The following is a 24,981-nucleotide window of genomic DNA, read 5'->3' on the forward strand; positions in this document are numbered from 1 at the left end:
ATTTTGTGGAATCATAAAAAAAGTATTACTCTTTAACAGTTTATGAATAAAATAACTTGTCTTCTGATGTACCACCCTGAACATGCTCAATTTTATGAAGAATAAAATAACATATAGCTAAAATTATAGCTTCTGTATATAGATGAGAAATTAAGCCTGCTACAAGTATAAACTTTAGAGAAGAACTTACCTTAGCCTGAAAGACAATCTAAGCTCAAGAGTCTCCTGTCAACACAGATGCATCATCATTCTTTATCATTTTTAGGTCTTAATTATAGATACCATTGCTAGATTTTTGATGTTGGGACATGAATACAAGAAGATGAATTAGTCTATTAAAATATAATCTGATCTTAATTTGTACTTTGCAGCTATTCCTGGAAAATATCCTGGTACTTTATATTTTCACATTATTTATCTACTGGTAAATGACTTTGCTTTTTAAAAATATTGGAAGGAAGGTCAAAATGGCTTTGAGGTAAGAGTAACTGCTGTGTAAGACTGATGATATCATTGGATCTATGGACTCTGTGTTGGAAAGAGGAAACCCACTCAAGAAAGTTGGCCTCTGTTCACCACCTGTGTGGTGTGACATATACATTGGTAGACATAAACATGCATGCTCGTACACACACACACATGCACATATTTACACACTACACACAAATATATACTTTTAAAAGTCTTTTATTTTGCTTTAATTTACTGGTAGTGATGACACGCTTCTATAATTATACCATAAAAACTAAGACAGGACAATCACATGTAGACCAGAACTTCAGAAGTAGGAGCTTCAGAGAACTTAGTTCAAGGCTAATTTAAAAAATATGAGAACTTGAGACATGGCTACTCTGCTCTGCAGACAACCCAGCTACAGGCTGCCGCCTGCACCTAGGAACTAGGAGAGCAGCAGTTGCTCTGATGGCCAGCCTGACGCTGGTATTCTGCCCTATGGAGAAGGCAGAGTCCCATCCTTGTCCCTAGCCAGACAAGGCAGGCCTCCCCAGTTACTGAGCTATCCCGAGTGTAAGACCTCAGGGTATGCAGGCAACTGAGCTGCTGGCTGCCGCCTGCACCCAGGAACTGAGAGAGCAGTGGTTCCTCTGTGTGCCAGCCAGGCATGGGGCTGGTGCCCTAAAGGATCCCCACTGCCATCTTAGCTCTCTGAGAGAGCAGACAGGCAGTACCAGGTTCAATCCACAGAGACAACCCAAACATAATATTGCTTAGGGCTGGACACACCAGGGCTCCAATGGCACCCAAGAGGAGGGCAGCACATCAGCAATCTGTGACATGGGAAACCCAGCCATCCAGTGTTGTAGACTTAGCCTTATAGGTTCAAAGGAGGATGAAGCGCCAGCCAGTGACTAGACCAACTAACACCAGTGAGAACTAGATGGCAAAAGACAAACGTAGGAATATGACTAACAGAAATCAAGGCAATATGGCAGCATCGGAACCCAATTCTCCATTAACAGCAAGTCCAGGATACCCCAAAACACCAGAAAAACGAGATTTGGATGTAAAAGCACTGGTCATGATGTGGTTACAGGAACACATGAAGGACATAAATAAATCTCTTAGAGAAATTCAGGAGGAAATGGATGAAAAGTTAGAAGTCCTTACAAGGAAAACACAAAAATCATTAAAAGAAATTCAGGAGAATATGGGTCAAAAGATAGAAGCCAATAAGGAGGAAATGTGAAAATCTTTTAAAGAAATACAGGAGAAGTTTGGTCAACAGGCTGAGATCATGAAAGAGGAAACACAAAAATCTCTTAAAGAATTACAGGAAAACACAAACAAGCAAGTGAAGGAGCTGAGCAAAACCATCCAGGACCTAAAAACAGAAGTAGAAACAACTAAGAAATCACAAACAGAGACAACTATGGAGAGAGAAAACCTTGGGAAGAAATCAGGGGCCATAGATGCAAATATCAACAACAGAATACAAGAGATAGAAGAAAGAATCTCAGATGCTGAAGATACGATAGAAATCATGGACTCAACAGTCAAAGAAAATACAAAATGCAAAAAGCTTGTAACCCAAAACATCCAGGGAATCCAGGACACAATGAGAAGGCCAAACCTAAGGATCATAGGCATAGATGAGAGTGAAGATTTACAACTTAAAGGGCCAGCAAATATCTTCACTAAAATTATGGAAGAAAACTTCCCTAACCTAAAGAGAGAGATGCCCATGAATATACAAGAAGCCTACAGAACTCCAAACAGACTGGACCAGAACAGAAATACCTCCTGTCACATAATATTTGAAACCCCAAATGCACTAAACAAAGAAAGAATATTAAAGGCAGTAAGAGAAAAAGGCCAACTAACATATAAAGGAAGACCTATCAGAATCACCCCAGACTTCTCACCAGAGACTATGAAAGCTAGAATATCCTGGGCAGACCTCATGCAGACACAAATGCCAGCCAAATCTACTATATCCAGAAAAACTCTCTATCACTATAGATGGAGAAACAAAGATATTCCATGACAAAACCAAATTTAACCAATATATTTGCACAAACCCAGCCCTACAAACAATAGTAGGAGGAAAACACCAATACAAGGAGGGAAACTTCACCCTGGAAAAAGCAAGATAGTAACCTTCTTTCATCAAACCCAAAAGAAGATAACCAATCAAATATAAAAAAAAAAACAACATCAAAAATGACAGGAAGTAATAATCACTATTCCTTAATATCTCTTAACTTCGATGGACTTAATTCCCCAATAAAAAGACATAGACTAACAGACTGGATACATAAATAAGACCCTACATTTTGTTGCATACAGGAAACACACCTCAGTGTCAAAGACAAACACTATCGAAGAGTAAAAGGCTGGAAGACAATTTTACAAGCAAAAGGACTCAGGAAACAAGCCAGAGTAGCCACTCTAATATCAGATAAAATTGACTTTCAACCTAAAGTTATCAAAAGAGACACTGAGGGACACTTCTTGATGGTCAAAGAAAAAATACACCAAGAAGAATTCTCAATCCTGAACATCTATGTTCCAAATGCAAAAGTACCATCATTCATAAAAGAAACTTTACTAAAGCTCAAAGAACACATTGCACCTAACACAGTAATTGTGGGTGACTTCAACACTCTCCTCAATGGACCGATCAAGAAAACAGAAACTAAACAGGGACACAGTGAAACTAATTGAAGCTTTGGACCAATTAGAGTTAACAGATATATATAGAACATTTCATCCTAAAGAAAAAGAATATACCTTTTTCTCAGCACCTCATGGGACCTTCTCAAAATCAATCATATAATTGGTCACAAGACAGTCCTCAAGAAATATAAGAAGATCGAAATAATCCTATGCCTCCTATCAGATCACTACGGAGTAAAAGTGGTCTTCAATACCAACAGAATCAACAGAAAGCCCACATACACATGAAAGCCGAACAATACTCTACTCAATGATACCTTGGTCAAGGAAGAAATACAGAAAGAAATCAAAGACTTTTTAGAATTTAATGAAAATGAAGGCAAAACATACCCAAATCTATGGGACACAATGAAAGCAGTGCTAAGAGGAAAACTCATAGCCCTGAGTGCCTCCAAAAAGAAAATGAAGAGAGCATACACTAGCAGCTTCTGAAAGCCCTGGAACAAGGAGAAGCTAATTCATCCAGGAGGAGTAGAAGACAGGAAATCGTCAAACCCAGGGCTGAAATCAATCAAGTAGAAACAAAGAGAACCATACAAAGAATCAACAAAACCAGGAGCTGGTTCTTTGAAAAAATCAACAAGATAGATAAGCCCTTAGCCAGACTAACCAAGGGGCACAGAGACAGTATCCAGAATAACAAAATTAGAAATGAATAGGGAGCTATAACAACAGAAACGGAAGAAATTAAAAAAATCATCAGATCCTACTACAAAAGCCTATACTCAAGACAACTGGAGAATCTGGAGGAAATGGGGTGCAGGGATGGTTCAATATAAGGAAATCCATCAATGCAATCCACTACATAAACAAACTCAAAGAAAAAAAACCCATGATCATTTCATTAGATGCTGAAAAAGCATTTGACAAAATTCAGCATCCTTTCCTGCTAAAAGTCTTGGAAAGAACAGGAATTCAAGGCCCATACCTAAACATAGTTAAAACAATATACAGAAAACCGGTAGCCAACATCAAACTAAATTGAGAGAAACTTGAAGCAATCCCACTAAAATCAGGGACTAGACAAGGCTGCCCTCTCTCCACATATCTTTTCAATATAGTACTTGAAGTTCTCGCTAGAGCAATTAGACAACATAAGGATGTCAAAGGGATACAAATTGGAAAAGAAGAAATCAAATTATCACTATTTGCATATGATACGATAGTATACTTAAGTTACCCAAAAAACTCCACCAGAGAACTTCTACAGCTGATAACCAACTTCAGCAAAGTGGCTGGTTATAAATTCAACTCAAGCTAATCAGTAGCCTTCCTATACTCAAAGAATAAACAGGCTGAGAAAGAAGTTAGGGAAATGACACCCTTCACCATAGCCACAAACAATATAAAGTATCTTGGTGTGACTCTAACCAAACATATAAAAGATCAATATGAGAAGAACTTTAGGTCTCTGAAGAAGGAAATCAAAGAAGACCTCAGAAAGTGGAAAAATCTGCCATGCTCTTGGATTGGCAGGATTAATATAGTTAAAATGGCCATCTTGCCAAAAGCAATATACAGATTCAATGCAATCCCCATCAAAATCCCAACTCAGTTCTTCTCAGCGTTAGAAAAGGCAATTATCAAATTCATCTGGAATAAGAAAAAACCCAGGATAGCTAAAACTCTTCTCAACAGTAAAAGTGCTTGTGGGGGAATCAAGATCCCAGACCTCAATCAATACTACAGAGCAATAATGGTAAAAACTACATCGTATTGGCACAGCAACAGACAAGTGGACCAACGGAATAGAAATATAGTCCCAGAGTTGAATCCACACACCTATAGTCACTTGATCTTCGACAAAAGAGCAGAAAACATCCAGTGGATAAAAGATAGCCTTTTCAACAAATGGTGCTGGTTCAACTGAAGGTCAGCATGCAGAAAATTGCGAATTGATCCATTCTTATCTCCTTGTAATAAGCTCAACTCCAAGTGGATCAAGGACCTCCACTTAAAACGAGACACACTGAAACTAATAGAAAAGAAACTGGGGAAGACCCTTCAAGACATGGCACAGGGAAAAAGTTCCTGAATACCAATAAGATCAAGAATTGCCAAATGGCACCTCATAAAATTACAAAGTTTCTGTAAGGCAAAGGACACTGTCAAAAGGACAAAACGGCAACCAGCAGACTAGGAAAAGATCTTCACCAACCCTACATCCGATAGAGGGCTAATATCCAATATATACTAGGAATTCAAGAACTTAGACCCCAGGGAACCAAATAACCCTATTAAAAAACGGGGTGCAGATCTAAACAAGGAATTTTCACCTGAAGAAATTCGGATGGCTTAGAAGCACCTTAAGAAATGCTCATCATCATTAGTCATTAGGGGAATGCAAATCAAAACAACCCTGAGATTTCCCCTCACACCAGTCAGAATGGCTAAGGTTAAAAACTCAGTAGACAACAGGTGTTGGCGAGTATGTGGAGAAAGAGGAACACTCCTCCACTGCTGGTGGGATTGCAAGAAGGTACAGCCAGTCTGGAAATCAGTCTGGAGGTTCCTCAGAAAACTGAACGTGACACTACCGGAGGAACCTGCTGTACCACTCCTGGGCATATACCCAAAGGATTCCCTGGCATGTAATAAGGACACATGTTCCACTAGGTTCATACCAGCCTTATTTATAATAGCCAGAAGCTGGAAAGAACCCAGATGTCCCTCAATGGAGGAATGGATACAGAAAATGTGGTATATTTACACAATGGAATACTACTCAGCAATTAAAAACAATGAATTCATGAAATTTGTAGGCAAATGGTTGGAACTGGAAAATATCATCCTAAGTGAGATAACCCAATCACAAAAGAATATACATGGAATGCAATCATTGATAAGTGGATATTAACTAGCCCAGAAGCTCTTAATACCCAAGACATAAGTAGCATATCAAATGACTCCCATGATGAAGTAAGGAGAGGGCCCTGATCCCAGAAAGGCCTGATCCAGCATTGTATGGGAGTACTAGGACAGAGAAAAAGGAGGGAGGTGATTGGAGTATGGGTGTAGAGAAGGCTTATGGGACATATAGGGAGGGGGGAACTGGGAAAGGGGAAAGCGTTTTGGAATCTAAACAAAGAATTTAGAAAATAAAAAAAAAAAGAAAAAAATATGAGAACTTCTCTCAAAAACCTAAGAGCTGGAGATATAGCTCAGGGCTTGCTCGGTACATGGTAGGTTCTAGTTTTTATTTTCACAACTGAATTCTTTATTAAAATGTTCAGTTACTTCTATTTCAAATAATTTTAATATAACCAAATTGTGATTATTGCTTAGAATTAAAACATTTTCTCATGTTGACTCTTTACCTTTTTATGTTCAATTTTAAGCTTCCTAAACTGTACCATTTACCTCTGACTTTGTAAACCAGAACAAGCATAGGAACATTCGCTGTATCTGTTGTTGCATATTGTAAGTTTTAATTTTAAACATCTTTTGATGTCACTATAGTGTTCCTGAATTGTCTCCTTGGGATGTTAGGTAATACTGACTTAGAACTTTGAGTCAGAATCTCCTTGGTGCTCATACACAACTAAAGTAGCTGTTTCCGAGCTGGTGCTAAGACTGCCTGGATTACAGTGCTGTCAGCTTCCTCCTCCACTGTGCATTCATATGTGTGCCTTAAGTACATTCCTGAAAGATAGTTTTCCTTATTTGTGGAGTTTTCATTAGAAAGATACTTTCCCTCCTTTTTGGAGGATATTTTTCAAGCCTCTTTGGAATTTTTGTCAATTGTTATCATTCGTTTGTGGAAAATTTCTCTTTCTTTTCTGGATATTTATAAGAAATCTGTTTCTGATATTTGGCAGTTCCAGTTTGATCACATGGATTCAGATTTTGCTTTTGTTTATCATGCCTAACCTTTGGCTGAGGATTATATTGTATCCATTCTAAATTTCTGCAACTGCTATTCCTGCATATCTTTCTCTTCCTGTGTAGACTTTTCCTCCCTATAGTCTTCTATGGACCCAGAGCTCTTCCATCTGCATGGAGTCTGGAAGTTGCTGACCAGTGTTTTCCATGTATGAGCTGTGCTACATAGTTTATCAGTTTTCAAATTCTAAAAATTCTTCTTTTAGGTCATAGTCCTCGGTGTTTAAGAAGTTTGTAGAGATTGTAATCTCTAGAATAACATGCTATCATTACTTTTTCTTTTTTAGTATTTCCAGAATTATTTAAAATAAACATTTTATAGAATATAACTTGCATAAAAAATGTATCTTTACAAACATTCTCAGGTGATTATGTGTTGAAATAAAGAGCTTTGCCAAGCTCTCTTTGTGACTGCTCCCAAATCTGCCTTCTCCTTTTCCCACAGTGATAGAATTTCTTCATTTATTTTGCATTTTCCCCTTTATATTTACTTATTAATTAATTATCTAGTCAAATGCTACAGTGTGCTTGTTCAGTTCAGAAGACAATTTTCTCTGGTTAATTGTTAGCTTCTGCCATGTGAGTCACAGGGACCAAGTCAAGGGGCTCAAGCTCTGCTTGGCCACAACCACCCTTACCCGTGGAGCCTGTTACAGTCCCCAACTCTCATACTTCCTAATACTGTCTATCAGCCTTTCTATGATTTCAGAATTTATAAATGGATTATTTTAGTGGAAATTTTCTTTGTTGGATTTATTAATGCTGTATATTATAGCCACAGTGCTATAAGTTACCAAGTCATCTATTTTATGCACTAATCATTACATTTGTTTATGTATTTAAAAAAACTGCTTGGCCAACAAGCACACCCTCTACTGATATTATTAAGTAGTTTCCCTAGATGGATGGTTATAGGTCTCTCCATCATTTCAGGCTCACCAGTATGGCAGAGTGATTTCAGATTCATTTATATTCATGATATATATTATGGTTTGGCTATTTAGATGATAACGATTGCCCTGACATTAGTTCATTGAGGATACACACACACACACACACACACACACACACACACACACACGCACGCACACGCACACGCACACACACACACGCACACACACCACAAACATGCACTTATTTATACCACATATTTATGTTTGGTGATTTGACTACAGTATGGTGAAGCTGAAAGCAAACTCTAGTGAAGTAAAAGTCAAACACAGTCTGTTTAAAATATCAACTATCTGTATTCTTCCTATCTATAACTTATATTCTTTTTTATTTTCTGTATTCTTTGTTTATATTGCAAATGATTTTCCCTTTCCCAGTTCCCCCTTCCCCATAAGTCCCATAAGCCCTCTTCTCTCTGCCCTTTCCCTAATCAAATCCCTCCCACTTCTCTGTCCTGGTACTCCCCTACATTGCTGCATCAAGCCTTTCCAGGACCTCTCCTTCCTTCTTCTTGGGAATCATTTGATATGTGAATTAGGTCTTGGGTATTCAAAACTTCTGGGCTAATATCCACTTATCAATGACTGCATTCCATGTGTGCTCTTTTGTGAATGGGTTACCTCACTTAGGATCATTTAAGATGTGTTTTGAGTTCATGTTCAAATCTCTACAAAAGAAGGCTTAGCCAGACCTCTTTTTCCATGATCCAACTGTTGCCATCTGGAATATTAGAATAGGGTGAAAATTGGTTTTTCACTAAACTTTCTTTGGATAGTCTCAGCAGCAATGAGGAAATAAAATATAAATTACATGAATGCATTGATTAAAATATAAACATTTATAAAGCATAAATAATAAAGAAATAAATTATAAGCTATAAAGAAAAACAGGAATAAAAGACAAAATTCAAATCCAATCTAAACTCCCTTTCAAATTCCTATCTTATTGAAAACAAAGACCATTACACCCATTATCTGAGTGAATTCCTCTGAACATATGCTTAACAAATTTATAACTTCTTTCTCTTCTTCACATTCCATCCATTGGTCAAGATGCAACCAAAAACTCTAGAATGGCTTTTTCATGAAGATGTGATTTTTTTCTTTTTGTATCCTTACTATATAATTATCTAACAAATAATAGATACTAAATGAAGGTTTGTTGTATCAATAAGTAATAAGAAAACAAATCCAAATTAAAGTTACATTGTAGTTTATGAGAAGAATTTTTCCACTCAATTTGGCAATCTTAGATGATACAGACTCTTTATTGTTGTATGCCACAGGTTCCTGTCGGGATACAGCTTAATAGATCACATTTGCTCCTCTATAATTTGTATGTAGTTGTACCTGCCTTCCCATGTCAGTCTACCACAGCAATTTATTTTTCACATACAAGAAACTCCTATTTTTCTTATATTCTTATCTATTAAGCTGCTGATACTAAGAAGATGCCAGTATCTTATCAACAAACCAGGTGATGTTTTCTGTGGTTCTGCCAGGCTAACATAGAAAATTCACTTTTGATTGTCCTGCCCAGAAAAAGGTAAACTTCTTCTCTTTTATTTAGGGCTAATCAAAACATGTTATTTATTTATTTATTTATTTATTTATTTATTTATTTATTCATTCATTCATTCATTCATTTACAAAAAGAGACTAAAGATAATATCCTTCTGACATGTCATGGCTTATCCATGAGGACAATAATGTTAACACTGATCTGTTGTTCTTACTGAAAAATTATGGTTCCACTTAGATTTCCTTTTACTTTGTACCTGTGTTCTCTTATTCATTAGAATTTTTAAAATTAAGGGTCCATCTAAGATCTTTTGATTTCCAGATCTGTTTGGCATTGTGTCTCTCCTTTTCTTCACTTTGAATAAATGTTAGTAAGAAGAGGAGAGAACTATAACATCCATAACAAATTTATAAACATTAAATTAAAACTTTTGATAATGTTAGTCAAAAATTAAAATATTATGTTTATCTGTCTGATACATGTATGCAGTATTATAAAAATTTGGTACATAAAGTGTATGAATGTATGACAGCAACAGTTTTTGAGCATTGTCCAAGACACTTTTACTCAGATTTTTAGATCTGAGAAGATAAACAAATGTCAGTCCTATACAGCAATCTACACATTAGGGCTATGTAATGGAGCCCAGTCCCCTCAGATCAAAGCCCAGTCCCTTTGCTAATCCAAAGGCAATCATTTTCTTATGAAAGTCACAGACATCTGAACTCAACATTGCAATGACAGGAAATCACAAGAAAAGGTTAGATGCTTTTAGTAAACATTTCTCATAAGCTTATACAATAACTTTTAGAAATTCTGTCCATGCTGGAAATTATTTGGTTGAAACAAAGCAGAAAGTCCATATATATTTAACCAAATTTCCTTCTCTTATTTTCCATATTTCATTCTTTCTATCTCTCTGTGTCTCTCTGTTTTTGTCTCTCTGCCTTTCTCTACTATCATTTATATGTACATTGTACATATTTTCTATGTGTACATCATCTACTAAAATATTTGCATTATGGAGATGACTTACACTGTGGAAGTTTCTGGATAGATTCTCCATTATGGAGAATAATCAGCTTCTCAAACATTTAAAAAAATTATTCTTTCCATACTTGGGCCTCTACCCAAAGGATGCTCCATCCTCCCACATGTCATTTGCCCAACTATATTCATGATGGATTTATTCATAATAGACATAAAGTAGAAACAACCTAGATGTCAGTCAACCAAGGAATGGATAAAGTAAATGTGATATATTTACACAATGTAGTATTACACAGCTGTTAAAAAAATTACTCATGAAATTTGCAGGCAAATGGATGTAACTAGGAAAAAAAAATCATCCTTCACACCAAGGAAGACAAACACAGTATGTACTCACTTATCAGCCAATGATAATCATGATACAATCCACAGACGCACAAGGCTAAATAATAAGGGGGACTCTTATGAGGATGCATAGATATACTCAGGAATGGGAAATAAAATCAGTTTTGAGGATTGGCTGGGAGCCAGTAGGAGTGGCTTCAGAGGTGATAAGACTTGGGATAGTGGTGGAGGAATGGAGTATGGGAAAATACAGTTGGAATTGGAGGGCATTTGGGAGCTAATATGGAAACCTAGTTCAGTAGAAATTCCCAGGATTCTACAAGTGTGACTTTAGCAAGGATGTATAGTAATAGCGGATACAGAGCCTGAACTGAGCATCTTCTGTAATCAGGCAGCTCTCAGTTGTGGGACTGGGACACCAACAGAGCCATAAAACTTTGGCCTAAAATCTAACCTGTCAACTACATGTTTGGTGGCAATGGAAGTGCAGATCTTGTGGGAATGGCTAACCAAAGACTGTTCTAATTTGAGGACCAAGTCATGAAATGGAGCTCATCTTGGACATTGCCTGGAAGACAAGGAACCAGAAGATCGATAGGCCAGTGACTGAGGATAGAAATAAAGTAATTATGATTATAGCTTGCATTGTGCTTAGATCTGTACCTAGCCTAATCATCATCAGGCTATGGTTAACAGGGTGTTAGAGCAGATGCAGAAACCCACACCCAAACATTGGGAGAACACAGAGAGCAAATTGGGGGTCTCCACTGGGTCCTTGTTATTGGAGCTAGAGGAATCCTTCAGAAGAAGTGAAGGAAGATGTATAGCAGCCAGAGGGATTGAAGATGCCAGGAGAACATACCCACAGAATCAACTACACAGAGCACCGAAGGCTCACAGAAAGTAAAGGAACAATCACCAATCCTACATGGATCTGTGATAGATCTTCTGCAAATATGTTATGGTTGCAAATATGTTGATGCTTCCATGGGACTCCTAATGGTGGTAGTAGAGATGTTGCTGACTCTTTCATCTTATCTTGGGACCTTTCTTTTCCTACTGGGTTGTCTTGTCCAACCCTGATACTAGGGGTTTTGCTGAGACTTATTGTGTCTTGTTATGCCATGTTTGATTGATACCCTTAGAAAGCCTGATCTTTTTGTGAAGGGAGTAGATTTGAGGGAGAGGAGATACTGGAGAAGGGCTTAGGAGAAGTAAAGGGAGAGGAAACTGAGCTTAGGACGGATTGTATGGAAGAAGAAAAAAGGAAATAAAGATAACTAAAAAACATAATCTTCTCTAAAAGTAACAATATAGATACTTTTGCTGGACTAAATGGTAGCATATAGTTTTCTTACTAATTAAAATATTAAACTTATCCCCATATCTGATGATATGTGTCCTACAAACTTATATTATTTTTTCTAGATTCAGTCCATCACTAATTTTAGTCTGTGTGCAAACTCTTTGCAGAATCAAGAAGTTGAACATTAATCAATATACTGGTGACATTTTACCCTTAACTATTTTTGTCCAGAAATATTTTTATCTTTATTAGTAACAGAAAAGGTAAGTTTCTGAGCACACATATTTACTTTTTAAATTGTTGCAAATACAAAAAAAAAAAAAAACAATGAAGCTCAAAATGACTCTTTGATTTTAGATACAAAAGCAAATATTTTGAGACCAGAATGGTCAGTCTGCTTTGCAAAAGTTTCTTCTGAGATTGAAGCAGTCCATTCTATAGGGAAGATCCTTAAGTAGAAAGGTAAACAAGTCCAAATAGCTTCAGGAAATCTCTGAATTCCACCAGACACACTTGGCCTTTCCCTGCCAGAGTCAGCAATAAAAGCTGAGAATACTTCTCAAACAAACAAACAAACAAACAAACAAACAAACAAAGAGTTGCAAAGGAAGACTCAGACAAGCCAAACTGTAAAGAAGAAAGTGAGAGCAGAGCAGCTGCCTGAATGAAGTAAAATCCAATCAAGATGCCTGGAAGAAGTTTTTAACCCAACTGAGGCAGCTGAAAGGACACTCTCCAAGCTGTTGAGCAGCCTGCATGTTGTGCCATGTGTTTCAGATCCCCAGCTTTCAGGAGCTGTCACCTGTGCTGAAGTTGGTTTTGGTGGCCTTGCTTTGAGTCATTTATGCTCTTTTAAGTAGTCCCTAATCCATATTCCTGTAAGTAATCTCCCTGGGGAAAAAAAAACACGACATTTCACCAAGGTGAACTTTGGTGGCATCCATACTGTAGTTTGCTGTTGGAACTCTATCTAGGATAAGTAGTCATATGTGTTGCCACTTCCCGGGAAGATTGGTCATATGACACCTTTGCAAGTAGGTAAAATATCACATGACACCATTTTGTATTGGATAAATCTGGACACATTCCAACTACTATAATTCTATGCTTTGAGTGCATCATGGATATAATGAGTTTAATTCTGATGATGGAATAACCTAAGGAGAAATATAGTACTGTTTTTCTGATGAAACTAATCCAGACAAATTCTAAATTAAAACAAAAGAACCTTGTCTTTGTGCAGTAAGGTGCCATTTCCCTTGTGCCCTGCATTGAGGGTATAATACACATCCTTCATTTTACTGAAGCTAAAGAGTGTAGCCATTGGTTTCTATTCAAAGTCTGCCCCAAATCATTATTCTCCATTATACTTAAATTAGTTAAACACATTTCTTGGAGTGAAACCATTCAGAAGAAATTTTGGCACAGTTAAATATAGCTCTATGAAATTTTATATTGGATATATATCTGAGACCTATTATTTAAAATACATCAAGTTAAATCCCTTACTCAAACTGCTTGCTATTAAAATAATGAAATATATTTGACCTATTATATTTATAAAAAATGGTCAAGAACATCTTATATTGGTTCTTGATACATCGAAAAAATCTTGGTTATTCATGAAAAATTTACATTTTACAATTTTAATGATTGATAACTTATAGTAAATGATTCCTATGTTCTAGACATAATGAGAAATATAAGAATCCATATGGTTAATTTCAGCTTAATTTCTGATGGAATAACTTGTTGTTTTAGTAGATTATTGATCTCCTTTATTATTACAGTTGGATTACAAATGCCATATCAGATAAAATTTTGGGTGTGTCTGAGAGGGTGTTGACAGATTGATTTAACTTAGGACATTTATATCATGTATGAAGGCATTAGGATACCACAAACTATGTCCTAGACAGAATAACACGGTATATAAGAAAGCCAGCATCCGAGTCTCTGTCTCCTGTGGTGCCTGAAACATGCCTTTCATTCCTACCATCACACTTTCCCGCCACTGTGGTGTGTATTCCTCCTTAACTTATGAGCCAAAATAAAACCTTTTCTTAAGAAGCTTCAGCTGAGTATTTTATCACAGCATCATTACATTCAATTAATATAACTTTATATTGCTAACAAAACTTTTCCTAGGGAGTCAAGGAACGAACTTCACCTTTTGATTTAACATTTAGCTATTCACATTTTATTCCATGGTCATATTATTCTGACATCTATTGTATATTTGTTCTCTGATATTCTTCACAGATATCTTCAACCATCTTAAAATTCATGAACTAGCTGTAATTCTTAATTGGCTCAACTACTATATAACAATGAAATGAATCAGTGTATATTCCCTTGACTCATTAGCATTATGACTCAGGGAAAATATTTTGCATTGTAATCCTTTTATACAAGATTAAAAACAGCATTTCAAATTCTAAATTGGAAAATATTTTTTATTACATACCAATGAAGGGAAAATAATTATACATTGTTTCTCCAGCTTTTATTGTTTATTACAGTCTCTTGTTTTCAGGCTATAAGGAAAGTGTGGGAAAAATATGCCCTTGTGAACATTTAAGAGGAGTGAATAGTATTAAAACATTAAGTAAGGAAAATTATCAGCAATAGAATTTTGTGATAATTTCTAAAGACAAGAAGATATATAATTTGTAATAAAATCTTGTACAAGATACTTAAAATGTATACACTGATTTTAAGATATTTTTAAAACTTTGCATGAGTCTTACTTTCTGCAGCTAATATAACTTCGGAAATTGTGATTGGTACACTGAATTAATTAAGTAATGTACTTAATTAACATAACTAAGTATGGTCTATTGAAGTATTTGGATAAATTTGTATTTGTTCCATTAGCTTTACTTATTAGGTCATTTATTTTATTTATTAGGTCATTTTTTAATGCAGACATTTCTTAAATAAATCAGCATGGAAATACTAGCCATATATTTATATACAACATTTACAAAATCAAGCTACATGAGAGTGAATCCAATGTACACAGTACTGTAATCTTTTGTATCTTTTAACATCCTTACATTTTACTGTTGACTGCCTTTTCATGCAACTCCAGTAGCAATAACAAAATAATTCTTACTGTTTTTTATCCTCTCTGTCTCACAGTGGACTTGCAATAAATTTGTACCCTGCTGTGAAGTCTGAATTGTGCCTCTGAGCTGTGCCTGAATGGGGTCCCTCTGAATAAACTCCATCATTCTCAGCTCTGCTATCTGGTACATTATTTCAGTGAACAGCTACCTGGGGTCATATTCTGCATTAAATAGGTTTGGTTTGTTAAGATACTACATTATTTCATAAAAATAAATTCATGTTTTCTAGTTAATATGAAGAAAGAAAATGCAGTCAGCTACCATTTGTAGTTGATAAAGAGGAAAGACTTTTTTTTGGTTATAAGAATATATAAATACCAAAACTGCATTTAGATTAAAACAAGTTAGTTTGAAGAAAACACAAGAAAAAAAATGGTATACTGTTATAAACAGTATTTTTACATCATAACATTCCATTTTGAAGCAATGGTTTGCATGAATTAGGATGACTATTTTAATTCTCTAGCTGTTAGTTTTCAAATCAATTTATATGTTATTAGCTATAATTCAACAAGTCAAAACTAATATGTAGCAATAGAGTTTTTTCCTTCTGTAAAATATAACTGAATGGAAGTAACAACATATTAAAAAATGCAAGGCCTGAAAATATGCTAAATACTGATAGTTGATTAGACATGTTATTATTAACAAATGTCATATAACTGAGAAATCAAGTATGACTTCCTAAAACTAGTGTTTCCAACAAAGAGATTATGTTATTTTAAATAACTATCACATAATAACCAGCTGAAGCCTTCATGTCATGATGTTTTGCCAATACTCTCTCACCTGTTCTGAAACCCCACAGCATATTGCAAGCAGAAGGGACCTTAGAATGGGTCACATAATGACATGCTGGAGTTCAGCATCTAATAGAGTCGGTGTGATTCTCAGGTGACAGTGGTGTGAGATGGGAACTTGGCAAAGAGTACAATGGAGGTGTTAGTTTGTGGGAGTCAGAGCCTTGTTCTATTTGGAGATTGTATAGATTTGGGTGATTTAATTCTTTTGTGCCTGAGTTCCTGTGATGTTCTGATTAACTGGGCACAAGCAAGAGTCATCTTAGAAGAGAGAACATTAAGAAAATGTCTCCATCTCATGAGCTGGTAGGAGATTTTATTAAAAATGTTTGGTATTGAAGGATCCAATCCACTGAAGGCAGTAGCACACCCAGGGTGGATGATTCGAGGTTGAATAAGAAACCAAACTGTGCATGCCATAGAGAAGAATCCAGTAATGTCAACTTTTTCTCCCTTCTATTGAAAAGAGAATATTGTCATAAATGATATATCCTGACTATGGTTTCCTCTTCTACTTCTCTCAGTTCCTCCACACCTCCACTCCCATCTAGATTCACAGCTTTTCTGTTTTTCATTAGAAAAGAACAGGTTTCTAATGGATAATAGAACAACAGCAAAGTATAGTACGATAAAAGGAAAACCAACACATAGAAGTTAGGCGAGGCAAACCAACAGAAGGAAAAGTTCACAAGAAAAGGCACAAGAACCAAAGACACAGTAACTCATGCACTCTGGATTTGCATAAAATACTAAACTGAGAGGTATAATAAATACACAGCAGACCTAATACAGACCTGTGCAGGCTATTTGGATGCTGTTTCAGTCTCAATGTGTTTATATAAACTTTGCTCAGTTACTTTGCAGTGCTTTTCAACCTTCCTAACCCTGTGACTCTTTCACACAGTTCTTCACGATATGGTGACCCCCAATCATAAAATTACTTTCAATGTACTTCATAAGTATAATTTTGCTACTCTTACGGACATGGAGGTTTGCCAAAAATGTTGTGACCCATAAGTTGAGAACCACTGATCAGGGTGCCCTCTATCCCTTCTGCCTCTTAATTCTTTCTGGTTCCTCTTCTGTGTTTCCTGAGCTCTTTGGGGAAGGATGTGGTGATGATATCACATTTAGATCTGTCCCAAGAGCACAAAGCACTCTCTTTCTCTCTCTCTGTCTCTGTCTCTATCACTCTCTCCCCCCCCCTCTCTCTGTGTGTGTGTGTGTGTGTGTATAATAAAAGAACCTATGGGTCTCTGTATTTGTTTCCATTTGTTGCAGGAGCAAGGTTCTCTGATAGCTGAATAAAGGCACTGTTCTGTGACTATACAAGATCATTAGGATCATTTTTTATGTATTTTAGGGAGTTTTCACTGCACTGGGTTGTCATACCATAAATCAAATGGCCCTCACTTTTATCTCTCCCCACATTCCTTAACACAACCCCATCTACCTCCTTTTCCCATCTAATTTCTTTTATCTCTGCTTCATAAACATTATCCTATGTCTTCCTTCCTGGGACATCTATGTGTCATGACAGTCTTTTTTTCTATACCAAACTTCTCTGTTTCTTCAGATAGTAGCTTACTTATTATTTATTTATTCATTATTATTTTTAAAATACCTATATATAAGTGGATACAAGCCATATTCATCTTTCTTAGTCTGGGTTACCTCATTCAGCATTATTTCTAGTAGTGATTTTTATAAAACCAGACTTCTTACATTATATTTAAAAGGATTGTTAGAATTAAATAGACAAGTCAAAGAACAAAGTCACCCAGGCTCTGTGAAATCATAAAACATTTAGAAAGAGAACACTATATTCTTCTGTACACAAGTAGGCATTATCTTGTATATGATTCTGAATATAATAATGGATTTTGAAAACTATTTTAAAGTTTCAAGTTTTGAACTGTTTTCCTACTGTTTTATAAATCTGAACTACAAACAATAAAATTACAAATGTTGCATTTACTAGTGTATTCTCTTTAACATTTAGTGCTCCCTAATTAATATGATTCCAATTAACTTGTTTGTGAATAGCTTCATGAAGTCTGGGGTTTGTGTGCAATCATCATTGTTTTTAATATGTTGTTTATATATTTTAAATACTGATATTATATTAGACCCACATGCAATGTTAAATTATAACATTATAATTTTATTACTAATTTTATCAATTTGTATTAATATTCTTGTTTTTATTTCTCATCCTTTCTTTATATGATACTTATATCATATTAAGGATATCATAAGCCAGGTTCTGAAAAAGATCCCTTCAAAAGTTTTCTGTTAGGTATTTGAGGCAACATAATTAGATTATTAAAGACTTATGCCATCAGAGTTTAGATTCCATGTAAAATTGATCAGATGACTGTCATCCATTTTTTTCTGTTTATAAACAATAAACACTTGTAGTCATTTAGTTCCTTATATTTATCATATGTATATGATTTGCCTTATTCTACCTTACTTATTTTGGGTCTCAGCATGTCTAGTCATCTTTCCCTACCATTGCAAATTTACTTCCTTTTGCCTGTCTGGATACTTTATAAGAAAATTTCTCTGTGAGAAGGATACCTCAAGTTTGGAATTTTAACATTAACTTTGAGAAATTTAATGACTAGTTTTATTTTCAATACTGTTGAAAGCACTTTTGGTATTGTAATAAATAGTCTTCTGACAATCCAGGCATCATTTAAGTGAATGACCATCTTGAAAGAAGTGAGAGGGAATGTTACCAGATCACATTTAATATACCTCATTAAATGTATGTTTATATATAAGATATATACATACACAAGATATAGTGAACCTATGCTAGAGTAAGAAAATAGCTAACAATACAAGGGTGTGGTATATAGTGATCTAAATCTGTAAAGTAACTACATTGTACCATACTGGTGTGAAAAGCTGAGATAACTTAATATATCCCTCTCTTTATATATTTTTCAGATATTCTCCCTTGGAGTATTGTTAAAATTTTCCTCTGTGAAATCTACATTTACAGTCAAGTCTTTATTAATTATATCTCCTCCCAAACTTCTGTTGCATTTTTATTTTGTAATGTTTGACTTGAGAGTGGCATATCCCTCCAGTTGCTTTAATATCCCAAGTACTGTTTTATTTCCACTCTCATGAGTACAAAATAATTAAGGCTTATTTAATGAGTCTTTGCTGTGTAAACATTTCTTTCATATGCTATTTACTAATAGTAATTAGGGCCTGCCTATTAAAAATTTTAATATAACAAAATTAATTTTAGTCACCCTATATAAAATGTAATGTTTAAAAATAAATGAGTAAAAATCCCTTCCAGTTCCAACATAAAGAGTAATAATACTTCACATATATAAATCATTATTAACAATATTTTTATATTTACTCACCTAAATAAAATTGAAAGATATATGATAAAGTAGTTTTTAGATACTGATTTATGTAACGATCACTAGCTGAACGGTATACCTTCATATGGGTGTGTAATCTTTGACTTTAATAAATTAAATTAAAACTTTTAATTCCAATTTTAATAAATAATCTTAGGGATGGTTCAATATACGGAAATCCATCAGTACTATCCACTACATAAACAAACTCAAAGAAAAAAAAACACATAATCATTTCATTAGATACTGAAAAAGCATTTGACAAAATTCAGCATCCTTTCATGCTAAAAGTCTTGGAAATAGCAGAAATTCAAGGCCCATACATAAACATCGTTAAAGCAATATACAGCAAACTGGTAGCCAACATCAAACTAAATGGAGAGAAATTTGAAGCAATCCCACTAAAATCAGGGACTAGACAAGGCTGTCCCCTCTCTCCATATCTTTTCAATACAGTTCTTGAAGTCCTAGCTAGAGCAATAAGACAACATAAGGAGGTCAAAGGGATACAAATTGGAAAGGAAGAAGTCAAATTATCACTATTTGCAGATGATATGATAGTATACTTAAGTTACCCTAAAAACTCTACTAGAGAACTCCTACAGCTGATAAACAACTTCAGCAAAGTGGCTGGCTACAAAATCAACTCAAGCAAATCAGTAGCCTTTATATACTCAAAGGATTAGCAGACTGAGAAAGAAATCAGGGAAATGACACCCTTCACAATAGCCACAGACAGCATAAAGTATCCTGGGGTGACTTTAACCAAACAAGTGAAAGACCTATATGACTAGAACTTCAGATCTCTGAAGAAAGAAATCAAAGATCTCAGAAAATGGAAAAATTTTCCATGCTCATGGATTGGCAGGATTAATATAGTTAAAATGGCCATCATGCCAAAGGCAATCTACAGATTCAATGCTATCCCCATAAAAATCCCAAGCCAGTTCTTCATAGAGCTAGAAAGAGCAATTCTCAAATTCATCTGGAATAACAAAAAACCCAGGATATCTAAAATTATTCTCAAGTAAAAGAACTTCAGGGGGATTCAGTATCCCAGACCTCAAACTTTACTACAGAGCAATAGTGATAAAAACTGCATGGTATTGGTACAATGTCAGGCAAGGGGATCAATGGAATAGGATTGAAGACCCAGAAATTAACCCACACACCTATGGTCACTTGATCCTCGACAAAGGAGCTGAAAGCATCCAGTGGAAAAAAGATAGTCTTTTCAACAAATGGTGCTGGTTCAATTGGAGGTCAGCATGCAGAAGAATGCAAAGCAATCCATTCTTCTCTCCTTGTACTAAGCTCAACTCCAAATGGTTCAAGGAGCTCCACATAAAACCTGACACACTGAAACTAATAGAAAAGAAACTGGGGAAGACCCTGGAGGACATGGGCACAGGGGAAAAGTTCCTGAATACCAATAAGAACACCAATAGCTTATGCTCTAAGATCAAGAATTAACAAATGGGACCTCATAAAACTACAAAGTTTCTGTAAGGCAAAGCACACTGTCAAAAGGACAAGACATCAACCAACAGATTGGGAAAGCATATTCACCAACCCTAAATCCTACAGAGGGCTAATATCCAACATATACAAAGAACTCAAGAAGAACCAGAGAACCAAATAACCCCATTAAAAAGTAGGGTACAGAGCTAAACAAAGAATTTTCACTTGAATAACTTCGGAGGGCTAAGAAGCACCTTAAGAAATGTTCAACATCATTAATCATTAGGGAAATACAAATCAAAACAACCCTGAGGTTTCACCTCACACCAGTCAGAATGGCTAAGGTCAAAAAAATCAGGAGACAGCAGGTGTTGGCGAGGATGTGGAGAAAGAGGAACACTCCTCCACTGCTGGTGGGATTGCAAGATGGTGCAACCACTTTTGAAATCAGTCTGGCAGTTCCTCAGAAATCTGGGCATGACACTTCTGGAGGACCCTGCTATACCACTCCTGGGCATATACCCAGAAGACTCCCCACCATGTAATAAGAATACATGCTCCACTATGTTCATAGCAGCCCTATTTATAATAGCCAGAAGCTCGAAAGAACCCAGGTGTCCCTCAACGGAGGAATGGATACAAAAAAATGTGGTATATTTACACAATGGAGTACTATTCAGCCATTAGAAACAATGAATTCATGAAATTCTTAGACAAATGGATAAAGCTGGAGAACATCATACTAAGTGAGGTATCCCAGTCTCAAAAGATTAATCATGGTATGCACTCACTGATAAGTGGATATTAGCCTAGAATCTTTGAATACCTAAGACATAATCCACATATTAAATGATGTCCAAGAAGACTGGAGGAGTGGCCCCTGGTTCTCGAAAGACTCTTGTATAAGGGAATACAAGAACAGGGAAATGGGAAGGAGTGGATGGGAGAATAGGGGGAAGGGAGAGGGCTTATGGGATTTTTGCAGAGTGGGGAGCCAGAAAATGGGAAATCATTTGAAATGTAAATAAAGAATATATCGAATAAAAATAAATAAATAACCTTAATCACATTGAGTCCTTTAAATTCTTAGTGGTATATCTAGTGAATATAGGTGCAGTCTTAAACTTACTTTTGAACTTGTTTCTCATGTCTTTTGCCTCTGTCACCTTATATCCTTTTACCCATATGCATTTTTTCCTTTTAACAATGAAAGCTAGAATGTGAATCTAAAATCTTTTCTTCTGTTTATACTGTAGTAATCATTGAATGTAGTTATTGGTTAAAATGGCTGTTACGGAAGATTTTATATGCGCATATTATATATATGTACATGCATATATGTATGTATATATGTATATATGTATACATATGTATATATGAATATTTATAGTGATCAAATTTCTATGTATGTTTAATGATCAAATTTATGTAACTAATTTATCCCTTCCTTAAATGTTGTCATTCCTTCTGACTAGAAGATTCACATAAGCCTTTCTAGTTCATGTGAAAACACATATTTTTATACATACATATTTCTTTTTTCCTTGTCATGCTCTTTTTCTTGTTTTTTTTTAAATTTATTGCATTCTTTGACAATGTCATACACGTTTATGCCTCATTATTACTGTCCAAGCCACTTTCATATTTCTCTTCCATATAGCAGCACCCAAATGCCACACATTTTGCCCTACAAGCTAATACTTTTCGTGTCTTTTTCTAAAGCCAGGTGTGGCCGGAAGAGCGTGGAGAGCAGGAACATGGGCTACACCGCATGTTTGACATCCGAGCACCCAGCTAACACACAGAGATGCTCGCGTGCTTTCCTTTCTTTCTGTTGATGTTATTGATGACTATGAACGTAGACTCATCTGAAATGGACAGGACTTCTTAATGGCACCGGAGTGTCTGGGCCACTGTGGCAAGAGTAACTTTTCGCCAGGTGCTGCAGCTGTTGTGCATCCTCGCTCGCCATGACTCGCTGCTCTACGTTACTCTCAAGAAGACACTGGCTGTGAGCCCTGATCTTGTTGTAGACAAGTATCTGGAAGCAACATCAATTCGCTATGTGACGCCCCCAGAGCCCTCAGTGTTCCAGAACCCAGGCCTCCTCAGCTCTCGAAAACAGTGCCTGCCCACTATCCTGTAGTGTGCTGCCCCACTATGGGTTCTCAGATGTGTAGTTAAGTGGCCAGCCGGAGGAACAGCCACACTCGGGAGCCTGTGAAAACTCGGAAGTCAATGACACCACACCCAAAGGAAAAGCAGACAAACAGGCTGTGAGTTGGAGGGGAATACTGCCAGCAGGCACGAGACTGCTCTGCAAGGCGATTGTTTTCTCCAATAGGCTGCACCCGCTTGAGCAGCAGTGTGAGCTTTTTAACCAGGCTAACACTGTCTTCCATCCCGGGACCTGGGCTCATCATCAGTGACATCACGTTCTCTGAGCTCACCTACCTCGATACAATCTGGTGAGATTACATTAAGGACCCTTTATTAGAGGCACTGAAAGGCGTCTTCATCACAGACTCTCTCAAGCAAGCTGTGGACCATGAAGCCATCAAACTGCTCGTGAACGCGGATGAGGAGGACAACGAGCTGGGCGGACAGAGACTCCCGAGGAACTCGAGCTGCAAGCATTACCCTTCTCATCTTTCTGGGGACTGTTCGCTCTGTCACCTCTGGAGCTGGCAACCTGTTCTGGGGTTTGTTCTCTACCCTTTCCAACCAATCACACTGCCATACCCCGCTCCCCTTTATTAAAGAAAAGACAAATGAAGGTAGAAATGGTTTCCCTGACCTCCCTGCAGCCATATGCCCGTTTCCTGTTGCCACTTACCCTACTGTGTGTCGACAGCCACCTTACCACTGAACTGTAGGACAACTGTATAGGGGCAGAGTCTCTGGACCATAGCCTTTGTAAGGGATTGAACACTGCTTTCAGGTGCATTGAGGGGTAATCAATACTTAGGGCTTTATGAAGGCTCTTAAATTTTGTCTGAAAAACCAAAGGGCTCTGAATAAAGGTATATGTGGAAAACAAAAACAAACAAACAAACAAACAAAAAAACAAAGCCTCAATTCAGTTATTCTCAGCATCTGTATAGGGATGGGTCTCTGAATTGACCTCTATTTACTGCAAAGACAGTGATCCCCTCTGTCTAGGTTAAAGATGTAGTAGTTTATGTGTTTTGATACAATGTTTGGATAAGCAGCAGTATTCAATGCCTCACTAGGACCTAAGATCTCTTCAGTCATTGGTTTTCATATTTTCAGTGCAGGCTTGTGTTCTCTCTTGGGGAGCAAGTCTCAACAACAACTAAAGGGTGGTGAGATGCTCACATAAAGTTGTGCCACTATTTATGTTTCGATTGGCTGGTTGGAGTTCACAGCAGCTTAAGATTTGATACTTGCATGGGGATATGAAAAGTTGTGTCTGTGAAAGTTGGCCAGCAGAAAGAAAAACTTCCAATTCAGCTCCAGCTTGTTTTCTGTTATCTTGCACCCAAAATACATAAAGTCTTCAGATAAAGGATCTTATCAACTAATCCTGGTGGGAAAGCAACTTACCAATAGCAACTTGGTATAGTTTGAAGAACATTTTTACCTATTATGTCTGAAATTTAAATGCTTGAAGTTGTGGCTTTTAACACTTTGGGCATTGAAGACCTTTTCACAGGGGTCACCTAAGGTCTTCAGAAAACACGAATATTTACATTACAATAAATAATAGAAGCAAAATTATAGTTATAAAGTAGCAACAAAATTAATTTTATGGTTTGAGGTCAACACAACATGATGAACTGACTTAAAGGGTCTCAGCATTTAGCCCCACTGCCTTGAGGGAGAATAGACATGCAGGCATCTTTTTTATGTCAATTAGTATTTTTGTAATAATTTCAAATAAATTAAATGATTTGTAGTATTGTTTCCTTTTTAGATGCATCCAGAATGTTTCCTGATATTTCACTTTGGGATTGTATTTTTATTTTATGCATTACTGTGCGATT

The 24,981-nt window shown here is 36.3% G+C and overlaps 1 pseudogene; it reads left to right on the forward strand.

Moving 5' to 3' along the window:
- The first annotated feature begins 467 nt into the window (after nt 1–467).
- LOC127683755 (death effector domain-containing protein-like) lies at nt 468–23,734 on the forward strand (annotated as a pseudogene).
- Nucleotides 23,735–24,981: the final 1,247 nt, after the last annotated feature.

The sequence above is a fragment of the Apodemus sylvaticus genome, chromosome 4 (genome assembly GCF_947179515.1).
Source record: "Apodemus sylvaticus chromosome 4, mApoSyl1.1, whole genome shotgun sequence".
Classification (NCBI taxonomy): domain Eukaryota; kingdom Metazoa; phylum Chordata; class Mammalia; order Rodentia; family Muridae; genus Apodemus; species Apodemus sylvaticus.